At 41.1% G+C, this 13,680-nt stretch overlaps 1 pseudogene across 1 annotated transcript; it reads right to left on the bottom strand.

Moving 5' to 3' along the window:
* Nucleotides 1-2,261: 2,261 nt before the first annotated feature.
* LOC309865176 (putative olfactory receptor 2B8 pseudogene) lies at nt 2,262-3,200 on the bottom strand (annotated as a pseudogene). Its single transcript has one exon. The product of its transcript is annotated as a putative olfactory receptor 2B8 pseudogene (transcript).
* Between the last annotated feature and the right edge of the window lie 10,480 nt (nt 3,201-13,680).

A 13,680-nucleotide genomic window follows, 5' to 3' on the forward strand; every position in this document is an offset into this window, starting at 1 on the left:
GGAGAGAAGTGAGTTGGAGGAATTGGAGGGAGAGAAAAACCATGAGAGACTGTGGAGTCTGAGAAGCAAACTGAGGGTTTTGGGGGGAGGGTTGGTGAGCATGGTCATGGGTATTAAGGAGGGCATGTATTGAATGAAGCAATGGCTGTGGTCCATAAACAATGAATCTTGGAACACTGAAAAAATAAGATAAAGTTTTTAAAAAAGATATATCTCAGGCTTGATTTCAAGTGGGATATTGCTATTAGCAATACAAAGAGAACCTGACCATGTGCATGATCTCCCCTGGCTGTCATTTCCAGCCTCCACATGCTGTCTCTTCAGCAAGATCACTTGGCATGAGCATGGCCAGCTCAGGGTTCAAGACCCTGGGGATGCCGATTAGCTGTCAGGATAGGGAACAGTAGAGTTCTTATGCATATGTGTCCAGTCCAAGACACAAACACATTTACCAACACTGGGTTACGCGTTGGGAAAACCTTCCAAAATCAGAAACATTTCTGTGAAGATGGCATTGTCAAAGCTCCAGCCTCCATGGGAAAATACACTATTTGTGACAACACATATATACAGAAACCCAGATCCATACCCCAGAACACACTTATGTGCAAACTGAGCTAGAGTTAAGATCGAAGGGCTATAATGTCAGATTCAGTTGTTCTGGGATATTTTTTTTTTAATTTTTTTTTTTTTTTATAAACATATAATGTATTTTTTTTTTAAGATTATTTATTTATTTGACAGAGAGAGAGATCACAAGTAAGCAGAGAGGCAGGCAGAGAGAGAGAGAGAGGAGGAAGCAGGCTCCATGCTGAGCAGAGAGCCCGATGCGGGACTCGATCCCAGGACCCTGAGATCATGACCTGAGCCGAAGGCAGCGGTTCAACCCACTGAGCCACCCAGGCGCCCCATATAATGTATTTTTATCCCCTGGGGTACAGGTCTGTGAATCGCCAGGTTTACACACTTCACAGCACTCACCAAAGCATTTGCGACAACGTGGATGGAACTAGAGCTATCATGCTTAGCGAAATAAGTCAAGTGGAGAAAGACAACTATCACATGATCTCCCTGATATGGGATATTTATTTTTATTACTCCTAACTCAGAACTGTATGACAGTTCATAATGAGATGGCTATATGTAAAGTAGAGACATATGGAGATGTTTAATAATTAATATACATTGTATTTATTCTTTACATTTCCTCGTGGTGAATCTAAGTAAGCTCCACAGACATGGCCTTTCTTGTGAAATAGAGGGCACTTCCTATATTTTTATAGTATTGAAATATATGGGGCTTTTGGTGGATGTGAGATATAAAAGCATTGATCAGTTGATGCCTGGATCGAAGAATTTACAAAATAGTATGAAGAGAGGGTCTAAATGTCTTTTACCCTTTGGAAATTTTGCTGCACTATTGTAGGTAAAAGAGACTCTAAAGCAGGGCTTCTGTCATGTTCTGTTCAGATACGATTCTGTGCTCAAGAGTCATTTGTAACGAACAGGGTGGCTTGTGGACACAAACAACACCTCGCAGGCCTCACGTTGGTGCTCGTCTGGCTATGCCCAAACTCACTTGTCAGCACCACCTGCTTGTGGCCATAGATGCTCCCACTGTCACTGGCAGCTATGCATCACGTCCTCAATGTCGGGACAGGAAGGTTACCTAAAATCACTGTCGCACTGGTGTTGTCACACTAGGGCCCGATATCTGAGTGGATTTATCAGGACTGATGTTAATAGGCTTTTCTCTGAGCTAAAATCTGTTTTTCCCAGAGTTCCCCAACTACTTCTATGAAAAAGCTGTGATACAGTCAGCCAGTGGACCTCATAATAGAGCCATGGTCACAATGCAAGAAAAAGTGATATGTCTCCAACAATTTGATAGAAAAATGCTAAAAATCTTAGTATTTCTTATTATGTTTTAGTCATTTGTATTCTTATTTCCCCATGACTTTATGATGTGTGTCTTAGTGCAACAAGGAATGAAAGAATGTTCCCAAATGAGGGGGGAATATGAAAAACCTCTGAAATTTTAAAATAACAATATGATGAATGTGCTCTAGGACACTAGGTTGGATCTGTGGAGGCTGCATGAATCCGTGAGCTTAGATTTTGAACATGGACTTTCATAAAAGCATCAGGTAAAGATTCCCTTGAAAGATGTCAGAGAGAATTCTGAGTGATACAGGAAGGACACAAACATCTTATATGCCCTGGCATTCAATGTGTTCCATCAAAGGGTCTTCCCCGCCCAATCATCTGGAGTCATGGCCCCTGAAAAGCACTTTCTTCATTGCTCCCGTCACATCCTTGTTCCGCAGTGTATATATGACGGGGTTGACCATGGGCGTGATGATTGTGTAGAAGAGAGAAGTTAACTTGCCCTGATCCTGGGAGTAGTTGTTGCTGGGCTGGAGGTAAGCATAGATGGCCGTGCCATAGAACAGGGAGACCACTGTGATGTGGGACCCACATGTGCCAAACGCTTTCCTCTGCCCTGCAGATGACTTTATTCTTAAGACCGCCCTGACGATCTGACCATAGGAGAAGATGATTAATGTCACAGGTACAATGAGAACGATCACACTGGCAAAGAAGAGCTCAGACTCATTCATAGTAGTGTCTACACAGGCAAGCTTGAGCAGTGCAGGAATCTCACAAAGGAAGTGGTCTATTTTATTTCTCCCACAAAGTGGCAAAAGGAAGATGAGCACTGTCTGCAATAAGGAGTTGCCAAAACCAAAGAACCATGACACAGAAGCCATGAGGGCACAGAGACGGGGGTGCATGATCACGGTGTACTGCAGGGGCTTGCAGATGGCTGCATAGCGGTCAAACGCCATGACCCCTAATAGAATGCATTCGGTGCATCCCAGCCCTAGAGAGATAAAAAGCTGAGCCACACAGCCACCAAACGAGATGGACTTGTCTGCTGTCCTGAGATGAACCAGGAGCTGAGGGACAGTGCTGGTCATGTAACACAGGTCCAGAAAGCTTAGGTTGGAGAGGAAAAAGTACATAGGAGTCTGAAGATGTGGGTTGAGGTAAGACAAGGCAATGATGGTGGTGTTTCCCAGCAGAGTGAACAGGTAGAAGATGAGGAGAACCACAAAGAGGACTAGCTCCAGTTGAGGCCGGTCAGAGAACCCCAGCAGGATAAACCCCGTGAAAGAGCTGCCATTCTTCTGTTCCATCCTCTGCTAGCACATGTTTCCTGTCAGGACCAAGCATTTAAGAACTTTTAAAAGAAATCTTAAAAAAAAACAAAGTTGGTGGCAGAGGAGGTGCATCTGTCGTAAGACACAGCCATAGAATATTAAAGGTAGTTTTTAAATAAATGATTGAGATTGACTTAGCTTATACTAATTTAGTTCCACATTATCACGAAAAGTAAATCATTAATATGTACTTTAAGAAAATGAAATAATGGGGGCGCCTGGGTGGCTCAGTGGGTTAAGCCGCTGCCTTCGGCTCAGGTCATGATCTCGGGGTCCTGGGATCGAGTCCCGCATCGGGTTCTCTCTGCTCAGCGGGGAGCCTGCTTCCTCCGCTCTCTCTCTCTCTGCCTCTCTGCCCACTTGTGATTTCTCTCTGTCAAATAAATAAATAAATAATCTTTAAAAAAAAAAAAAAAGAAAATGAAATAATGGACCTTGTGTTGCCATCAGTCATAAATATTAAAAGTCTTTCAGTCTGAGCTTAAAGACACAAAGTACTGTTAAGTTTATACATATATTTTAGAAAGAATGGGGATGAGGGAAAAAGATGGAGAGCAATCAGAAAGAAAGAAAGAAAGAAAGAAAGAAAGACCTTACTGTAAATACATATCTCATGATTGTACACACTGGATTTCTACATACCTCACATGCAATAAAATACAACATAATCACAAAAATACTTTCAGATATAAGAATTTAGTAACTGGGGGGCGCCTGGGTGACTCAATGGGTTAAAGCCTCTGCCTTAGGCTCTGGTCATGATCCCGGGATCCAGGGATCGAGCCCTGCATTGGGTTCTCTGCTCGGCGGGGAGCCTGTTTCCTCCTCTCTCTCTCTCTTTCTCTGCCTGCCTCTCTGCCTGCTTGTGATCTCTGTCTGTCAAAAAAATAAATATATTATTAAAAAAAAAAGAACTTAGTAACTGGAATATACATATACAAATAATTCAATTACTTTCAAAATATCATTAATAGCTCTGCATATGAACATTATATCAGAGTTACCTCTCTAAGATATTATATTTATGAAAGCTATGGGTTTTTTTGGATTTTTTTTTGTATAGGAGTAAAACAACTAAATACTCAAATCAGAGAGAACCTGAAAACACCACCACCATTCAATTACACTGCTTAACTTTTGTTCTAAAGATGCTTAAAATCATGGTAACAGTATAACCAGAACCCTGAAAATTCCTTGGCCCTGCATAGTCAGGGGGAATCAGAACTCTAAAATCCACTGGCCATGACGTTCCTCTTCCTTCTGTAGATTTCTGCTCCAAACAGTACCAAGTAGAGCACATGAAATCCTAAAAAACGTGGGATTATCCACTATCAACATTCTACTCAGAATAAACATTTTAAATTTTTAAACACTTTAAAAATTTACCCGGGGCGCCTGGGTGGCTCAGTGGGTTAAGCCGCTGCCTTCGGCTCAGGTCATGATCTCAGGGTCCTGGGATCGAGTCCCACATTGGGCTCTCTGCTCAGCAGGGAGCCTGCTTCCTCCTCTCTCTCTGCCTGCCTCTCTGCCTACTTGTGATCTCTCCTGTCAAATAAATAAATAAAATCTTAAAAAAAAAATTTACCCAACTGTGTAATCTATGTACAAAGTGTAATGTTCTGCTTCACTCCCTACGGTAAAATCCCTATGCTAAAATATTTAAATAGATAAATATATAGAGATATGAACAAATATATTCTCAAAACAATGACAAGTAAATGCCTATAATGGAAACCTTTAAGTACAACACAGAAGATCATAGAACAGGATATTCTGGTATTATCTAAAATCTCAGATATCCATCAACATTAGGTTAGTACCTTCTTGAAGCTGTCTTGCAGACTTAATGATGTGGAATCAGACATGTTACCAGTGCTCGGTTTTATCATGTTCAAATGCTTAGGCATACAGTTCATTTTTTGTTCTTCTAAGACTAAAAATCTGAATCACGTTTCAGGGCAGACCCACTAGTGTGTGAAGAGAACTGGTACAAAAGTGGCATTAAATAAGTATTTATGGAATCTGAATAGAGGATACAGTATTTCACATTATTTTATAGTTCCTTGGATTTCCTGTAGAGATGCATTCAGTTGTATCCATCAACACAAACAAACAAAAACAACAACAACAACAAAAAGAAAAAAACAAGAAAAACCTCTCCACAAAACCTTTCTTAATGGAATTAGTTATAAAGGTATCTGAGACAGTGTAAACATACAACAACAGGGAATGTGCCCAGACTCACAGCTGCTCAGAAGAGCAAATAAACCACAGTTCAGTTTCATGCACACACGCACAAATACAGATAAATTATCTGAAAGAAATTGCTGACGTTTTCAAGGTGTCTAATGAAGGCATTACTCACCAAAGTAAGGAGGACAAAAGGGAAATGTTAACTCATCCAAGGAAAACACCAGTATCATATTGTACCGTCACAATACATAGTGATCTATTTTAACATTATCTTATCAATAAGGACTAAGAAGGAAGGGAAGAGAAGACAAACTGTGGTGAGCTGAACTTGCACAAATGGTTTCCTTCCTTTCCAGATTATATATGTATGTGTATATGTATATACATATATCTAAAGAATGCTGAATGGCTTCTATCCGAAAGGTACAAAAATGAATATGATTTTCCATTGAAAAATAAAGTATCAGGCAAAGGAGATGCTCACTAAAAGAGACAGAAAGAATGGGATTGTCTGGAGGTTACAATTACTTCCAGTGCCTTCCTGGAGAGAACCCTGGGAGGGAACAGGACTACTCTTGTCATAATTCACCATCTTTTTTTCTTTTTTTTTTTTTTTTCCACATTACATCTAGGAAAACTTTTCCCCTTGAGCAGCACTGGACGTGAGAAAGAGCAGCCTGCATACTGCATTCTTCAGATCTCAACAGCTTGAGCTGCTGATCTGGCTCACTTTCCTCCCTCCACCTCCCCCGCTCAGCATCCGTCCCTCGCCAATCTCTGTGCACCACCACAGAACACATCTTCCCAGAGAAAGGACATGTGTAGCCTAAGGTTAAACGAAAAACTTTATTTCATCTACTTCTTACCATGTTAAAGACCTGTGTGAGTAGACTAAAAACCATCACTATATGTAGGTAGGTATCAAATGCCCGAATGCAGTAAGAGACATTCATTCTTCTTGGACAAACTATGTAAATAATCCTGGCTGGAACAGTAAACACACCCATCCTATGTAAGGAGCACGGAACGCCGTCTCTAGCAATTATCATGATGTGAGACTGTAGAGGAAAATCCAGCTACAAATCCACACATAAATTATTATCTTGCATACAAAACAATACATCCTTGAGAAAAGCACAGGTTATATGTTGAGAGAGAAAAGAGTTACTAGGTGAAATAAAAATAAATACATTCTACAAAACAGAAACAATGGCATTTTACATAATAATCACCATCTAAAAACCAATAAAGTGGGAAATGATATCTCAAAATAATACAATTCTATCGCCGTCCAGCAGCGATAATAACAACCCTCAGTCCGGTTGGGTTTCAAAAAAGCGGGCTTCTTTTATTTCATATCGCCATCGCTTATATAGGGGAGCCGAGCCATTCAGCATAGACAGCGATATGCATCCACCAATCTTAAGCTTGTTACCAAGTACCCACAGCATAGCAATAGTTCAACAGCCAATAGGTAGTACTTCCTGTTTACGATCAGTCACTCTAGACACACCTTCTGGCAAATCGCCAGGCGCCATTTTGCAAAGCTCTGCGGGTTGACGGATCTCCCGGCCCCTGGAGCATCCGCCCTCGACACAATTCCACAATAAAAATTAACAGACATCTGATGGAAGAGGTTAAATATTTGGTACCAAAACACAAAAACTGATAGAGCCATTACTGTCAGTGTTCAATGCTGACAAAGAAGTCTACTAATTTGAGTGGAACAATAAATGTTTCCATAAAACCAGATACTCAGTAAGCAAAGTACACATTTTAAAGGCCAAAGATATCAAGATAATGTCTGTATGGAAGATATTGAAAAAATATAACAGTCACTGACATAATTGACATACAAACCCTGCCCTATCCAGTTCCTGAATAAACCTGAAATGGTGTTGGCAGTGGAATGGAAATCTGTAACTTTAATAAAGCTTCTGTCGCCTAGGTCTGAGCTGACCTTACATAAACTAGAACAGGCCCCCAAGGGCAATACAGAATGAGCTAATGAGTGGGAATGCAGCTTTCACAACACTGGAAATGACAGGTCTCCTGTACATGGATGGTGCTTTCCACCAGGTTCCAGGGAGAAGAGGATCAAGTAGGATTTCCACTGCACGTGGTTTGTTCAGGGAGTGCTCTCAGGATAAAGGGGACGAAGGAAGCAAAAACAGAGCAGAGAATGCTGCTAAGCAAGGATGTGATCTCAGGTGAAGATGGCATGCACCTGATCCCGTAAGAAGCTGGACACAGCCTCCCATAAAGTATCCATCTATGCTGGTAGAAATATTCAGCCCTCCCTGTCTAATGCAATAGCCACTATTCACTGTCACTACCTGAGCATTTAAAATAGCCTAGTTGAATCAGAAAAATAAACATTGCTAAAATGTCTATACTGCCTAGAGCAATTTATACTTTCAATGCCATTCCAATCAAAATTCCGCCAGCATTTTCCAAAGAGCTAGAGCAAACAATCCTAAAATTTGTATGGAATCAGAAGAGAGCCCAAATTGCTAAGGAAATGTTGAAAAAGAAAAAAAAAAAAAACTGGGGGCATCACAATGCCTGATTTTAAGCTTTACTACAAAGCTGTGATTACCAAGACAGCATGGTACTGGCATAAAAACAGACACATAGATCAGTGGAACAGAGTAGAGAGCCCAGATATGGACCCTCAACTCTATGGCCAAATGATCTCCAACAAAGAAGGAAAAAATATACAGTGGAAAAAAGTCTCTTCAGTAAATGGTGCTGATAAAATTGGATGGCTATATGTAGAAGAATGAAACTTGACCATTCTCTTACACTGTACACAAAGATAAAATTAAACTGGATAAAAGGCCTCAGTGTGAGGCAGGAATCCATCAGAATCATAGAGGAGATCATAGGCAGTAACCTCTTTGATATCAGCCACCGCAACTTCTTTCAAGATATGTCTCCAAAGGCAAAGGAAACAAAAGCAAAAATGAATTTTGGGGATTTCATCAAGATCAAAAGCTTCCGCACAGCAAAGGAAACAAAACAAAGAGGCAACCCACAGAATGGGAGAAGATATTTGCAAATGACAGTACAGACAACAGGCTGATATCCAGGATCTATAAAGAACTTCTCAAACACAAAACAGATAATCATGTCAAAAAATGGGCAGAAGACATGAACAGATACTTCTCCAATGAAGACATACAAAGGGCTACCAGACACATGAAAAAATGTTCAACATCACTAGCCATCAGGGAGATTAAATTAAAACCATCTTGAGATACCACCTTACACCAGTTAGAATGGCCAAAATTAGCAAGACAGGAAACAACATGTGTTGGAGGGGATGTGGAGAAAGGGGAACCCTCTTACACTGTTGGTGGAATGCAAGTTGGTGCAGCCACTTTGGAGAACAGTGTGGAGATTCCTCAAGAAATTAAAAATAGAACTTCCCTATGACCCTGCCATTGCACTCCTGGGTATTTACCCCAAAGATAGAGATGTACTGAAAAGAAGGGCCATCTGTACCCCAATGTTTATAGCAACAATGGCCACAGTCACCAAACTGTGGAAAGAACCAAGATGCCCTTCAACAGACGGATGGATAAGGAAGATGTGGTCCATATACACTATGAAGTATTATGTCTCCATCAGAAAGGATGAATCCCCAACTTTTGTAGCAACATGGACGGGACTGGAAGAGATTCTGCTGAGTGAAATAAGTCAAGCAGAGAGAGTCAATTATCATATAATTTCACTTATTTGTGGAGCATAAGAAATAACATAGAGGACATGGGGAGATGGAGAGGAGAAGGGAGTTGAGGGAAATTGGAGGGGGAGGTGAACCATGAGAGACTATGGACTCTGAAAAACAACCTGAGGGTTTTGAAGGGGCGGGGGGTGGGAGTTTGGGGGAGCCATGTGGTGGGAATTATGGAGGACACGTATTGCATGGAGCACTGGGTGTGGTGCATAAACATTGAATTCTGTTACACTGAAAAGAAATTTAAAAATAAATAAACAATAATAAATAAAAAAAGAAATTAAACATAGAGCTTCTCTATGACCCTGCAATTGCACTACTGGGTATTTGCCCCAAAGATACAGACGTACTGAAAAGAAGGGCCATTTGTACCCCAAAGTTCATAGCAGCAATGGCCACGGTCACCAAACTGTGGAAAGAAACAAGATGCCCTTCAATGAATGAATGCATAAGTAAGATGTGGTCCATATATACTGTGGAGTATTATGCCTCTATCAGAAAGGATTAATATACAACTTTTATATCAACATGGATGGGACTGGAAGAGATTATGCTGAGTGAAATAAGTCAAGCAGAGAGAGTCAATTATCATATGGTTTCACTTATTGTGGAGCATAAGAAATAACATGGAGGACATGGGGAGATGGAGAGGAGAAGGGACTTGGGGGAAATTGGAGGGAAGGACAAACCATGAGAGACTATGGACTCTGAAAAACAATCTAAGGGTTTTGAAGGGGTGCGGGTGGGAGGTTGTTGAACCTGGTGGTGGGTATTATGGAAGGCACATATTGCATGGAGCACTGGGTGTGGTACATAAACAATAAATTCTGGTAAATGAAATTTAAAAAAAAATATGCTAGTTGAGAAACCGAATTTTGTATTCTATTTAATTTTAATTAATTTAAATTTAAATGACTTCCTGTGGGTACATACTCCAGTATTGGACAGCACAGCTCTGGACCATGCATTGCATCAGACTTAGTCCAGCCTTGACATTGGCAGCCCTTTTCTCTCCCGTGAGTCTGTCCCTGGCTGTGAGCTACCCCCAATGTGTTCCTGAGACCCCCTGGCAAAGTGGCTCCCTCTCCACTGAGGGCAAATCTCTGAAGAAGGGAATGGCTGTGCACCTGGAAGCCCATATTCCTAACACATAGGGTTAGGATTGGAGGAGCAGCCAGGTAAAGAGCATCTGAGCAGGGCCCCAACAGCATTCACACAGAGTCCATTCATGATCCTGCACAAGGATAGAAGGATGGAACCCAGTGTCCGAATAGAAATGCTTTGACCGACTATGGAACTCCCCTGTTGTAATCTTCAACATAGCATTTTTTTAAAACTCCATATGTATTTTTTTCAATTTATTTATTTTCAGAAGAACAATATTCATTATTTTTTCACCACACCCAGTGCTCCATGCAATCTGTGCCCTCTATAATACCCACCACCTGGTACCACAACCTCTCACATCCCCACCACTTCAAACCCCTCAGATTGTTTTTCAGAGTACATAATCTCTCATGATTCACCTCCCCTTCCAATTTACCCCAACTCCCTAAAACTCTATATGTATTTTAGATATGTTGAAAACTCATAAGGGGGAAAATGATAATTTAGAAATGATAAACACTGACAATGAGTTTTCAGCATAGAAAACAAATACGTCTGTTTTCATAGACAATACAAACCAATTGGAAAGCATGGAATCAGAGTCTAATACTCTGACACATATGCATACTCTAATTCTATTCCTGAAGGACATATTTTATTACCACTATATACGCATACTTAAAGTGTTTTCCACGTGTGCATACACTGGTATAATGAATGTACTGCCGTACACTGAAACGTCTGGGAATGATTTGGTGGAGTCTATAACGAACAGCTAAATTTAGTTCTTAGAGTTTGTGAACTACCACCGTTTGTTCCTCTAGACAATGGACCATTATGCAAACCAATACAGCTTTTCTGTTTCAAGAATATTCCCTACTAAAAAGAAACCCATTTACCATTCCTAAAGCAACACACAGACCAAGTTCCATTTCACTCACCTTTGCTCACCTTCTCTGTGGCTTCTAAGTTCTTTCCCTACCTCCGTTCCAAGTCATTGTCTAAAGACAGTACTGGAGATTGGCACTTAGTTGTACACAGTAAGTGCAAAGGCTGACTATACCAATACTGGGCTATCCATAGGTTTTTCCTAAGCAAAAGGATGGTTTCTGAGGTGACTTCATGTGTCTTCATGAGGTACAGAGATCTGCACTTTGCCTCTAGGACGTAGGAGATGAAGGCAATTGTAAACTCCACTATGGTTTCCCAAAAGCAATGACCTGCCTCTAAGACAGGGAGTCCCTTAAGAGCGCAGGAGAGGTGCTGTGACACTCAGCTGTGGCTGGGCTGGCACCGAAAACCAAATGTGTTTCCCTGGCTGACGTCTCTGGGGAGCAGATGCCCCACACTGTTAACGAGCCCCTGTCACTGAGCTATGTAGAGATGGCCGTCCTCAGGGAGAACAATGATCAAGGACAAAGCCAGAGGAGACCTCGTCTGTCTCCTTTGTTACTTCACATATTTCACAGAGAAGAAATAACTCCTGTGATCTCCCCAGCCACCTTGGCTATCATCTGTGAATAATCTATAGGTTTTACAAATCACCTAAGATTTTTATCCTCACAGCTGACCAAATATTTACATATAAACAATTCAGCTATATAATTTTCATGTAAATATGTGAATAAATTATTAATTTAATATCATTCATAACCACTTCATAGCCACTCATAACCAATTTAATAACATTCATAACCAATGTATATGGAACCACATAGCTAATGTTTAGGCACATTCTTATCATTACCACAAATATAAAGGAAGGCAACCAAATTCTACCAAACTTCTAATAGAGCAAAGGGAAAACTAAATCTCAAATCATCTAGAACACTGCTCGGTTTATATTGATAGGTTTTAGTGATGTACTCAAACAGTTTAAGAAAATCACCATTTTTAACAAAACACACATGATTTATTTTCAACTAGTCTTGCATTTAAGTTCCAAATGATTTTTACTTTACTGGGATAGTTAAAATAGGCATTACAGAAAAATGGGAGGAAGTTCGGTGGTTTGTGGCTGTTTCTCCTGGATCCGTAAGTTCCAGGTTCATTTACCCTGTTCAACCAAGAGATTAACTACTTCCTGCTAAAAACGTTCTCAGATCTGAATTTTCTCACTTATCCCTATACCACGTAGATCCCCTCCTGAGAGTCAGGGGGCAACTGGCAGCCACTACAGTGTGGGTGTCCTGACCAGGGAAGGAATCACAGACCTGTTGTTAACCCTTTGTGTCCCAGGCCCCACTCACTGCCAGCCTTACACGCTCAAGTCACTTTGACAATCATGAGGCATTATCTAGAGACGCTGACCCACACTCACATTCCTGGATCCAATATTATCCAGGACGGTGCTCTGCCACCTGGCCCAAGACACACATATAAGACACTCCACAGCACTGTCACTGATGTTAACCAAAACCCGGATGAATCCAAAGACCCATGCACAGTAAACTGGTAAACTGTGACCTATTCATACAGGAGTACTTTCCAACAGTATGAATAAAACTCCAACTAAACAAACTGGAACACTCTGTTTCACATAAAGTGCTGAGGAAATGATGCAAGTTACAAAGTAAACAATCCCCCTGCATAAGTTCAAAAACAGGTAAAACAAACTGCTGTTCATGAACTCATACATGTGGGGTAAGGCTATAATTACAGCACAAAATTACAGTCACAACTAAAAATGGTATCAAAGGGCTGATTATAACAAAGTCAAGAGCAAAGGAGGGAGAAAGGTATGCAGTTGGGTGGAGGCCAGCGGAAGTTCTCTCCAGGTCTAGTTAGCAAGGGAGGCAGTATCATAACCATTCACTTCTTTTTTCTTTAAGATTTTATTTATTTATTTGAGAGAGAAAAAAGCAGGGGAAGGAGCAAAGGGATAGAGAGAAGCAGACTTCCAGCTAAGCAGGAAGCCAGATGCAGGGCTCGATCCTTAGAACCCTGGGATCATGATCTGAGCCAAAAGCAGACACTTAACTGACTGAGCCACCCATGTGCCCCTCAGTGAGGGCAATCTTTCCTCTGTAAGATCTAAATTGCCACGAGCTCAGTACATTCTCCAACAGGCTCTCTGTAAACTCTTCCCAGCTCTCTGGTCCTCTTCCTCACTACTTGTCCTCCCTCTGAAACAGCCCAACCTTCCTGCTAAGTGAGATGTCACCGCCCTGCACTGCTGCCCTGTGCTGGGATCCATGGTTACCACTGGATAAACAGATGAAGAGCCTAAGTAGGGAAAGGGAAAATGAAATGCCTCCCAAAAAAGGGAGAGAAAGAGAAGACAAATCCAGAGGGACAAATGACAGAAGCAGAGACAGGCCACACAGAGAGAGGTTCCAGTTACACAGAGAACAGACATCCGAATGCCTAACGGGCACATTAAAAAAAAAAAAAAGCTCAATGTCACTCGGCATC

This window comes from Mustela nivalis (genome assembly GCF_964662115.1).
Source record: "Mustela nivalis genome assembly, chromosome: 5".
In the NCBI taxonomy this organism is placed as follows: Eukaryota; Metazoa; Chordata; class Mammalia; order Carnivora; family Mustelidae; genus Mustela; species Mustela nivalis.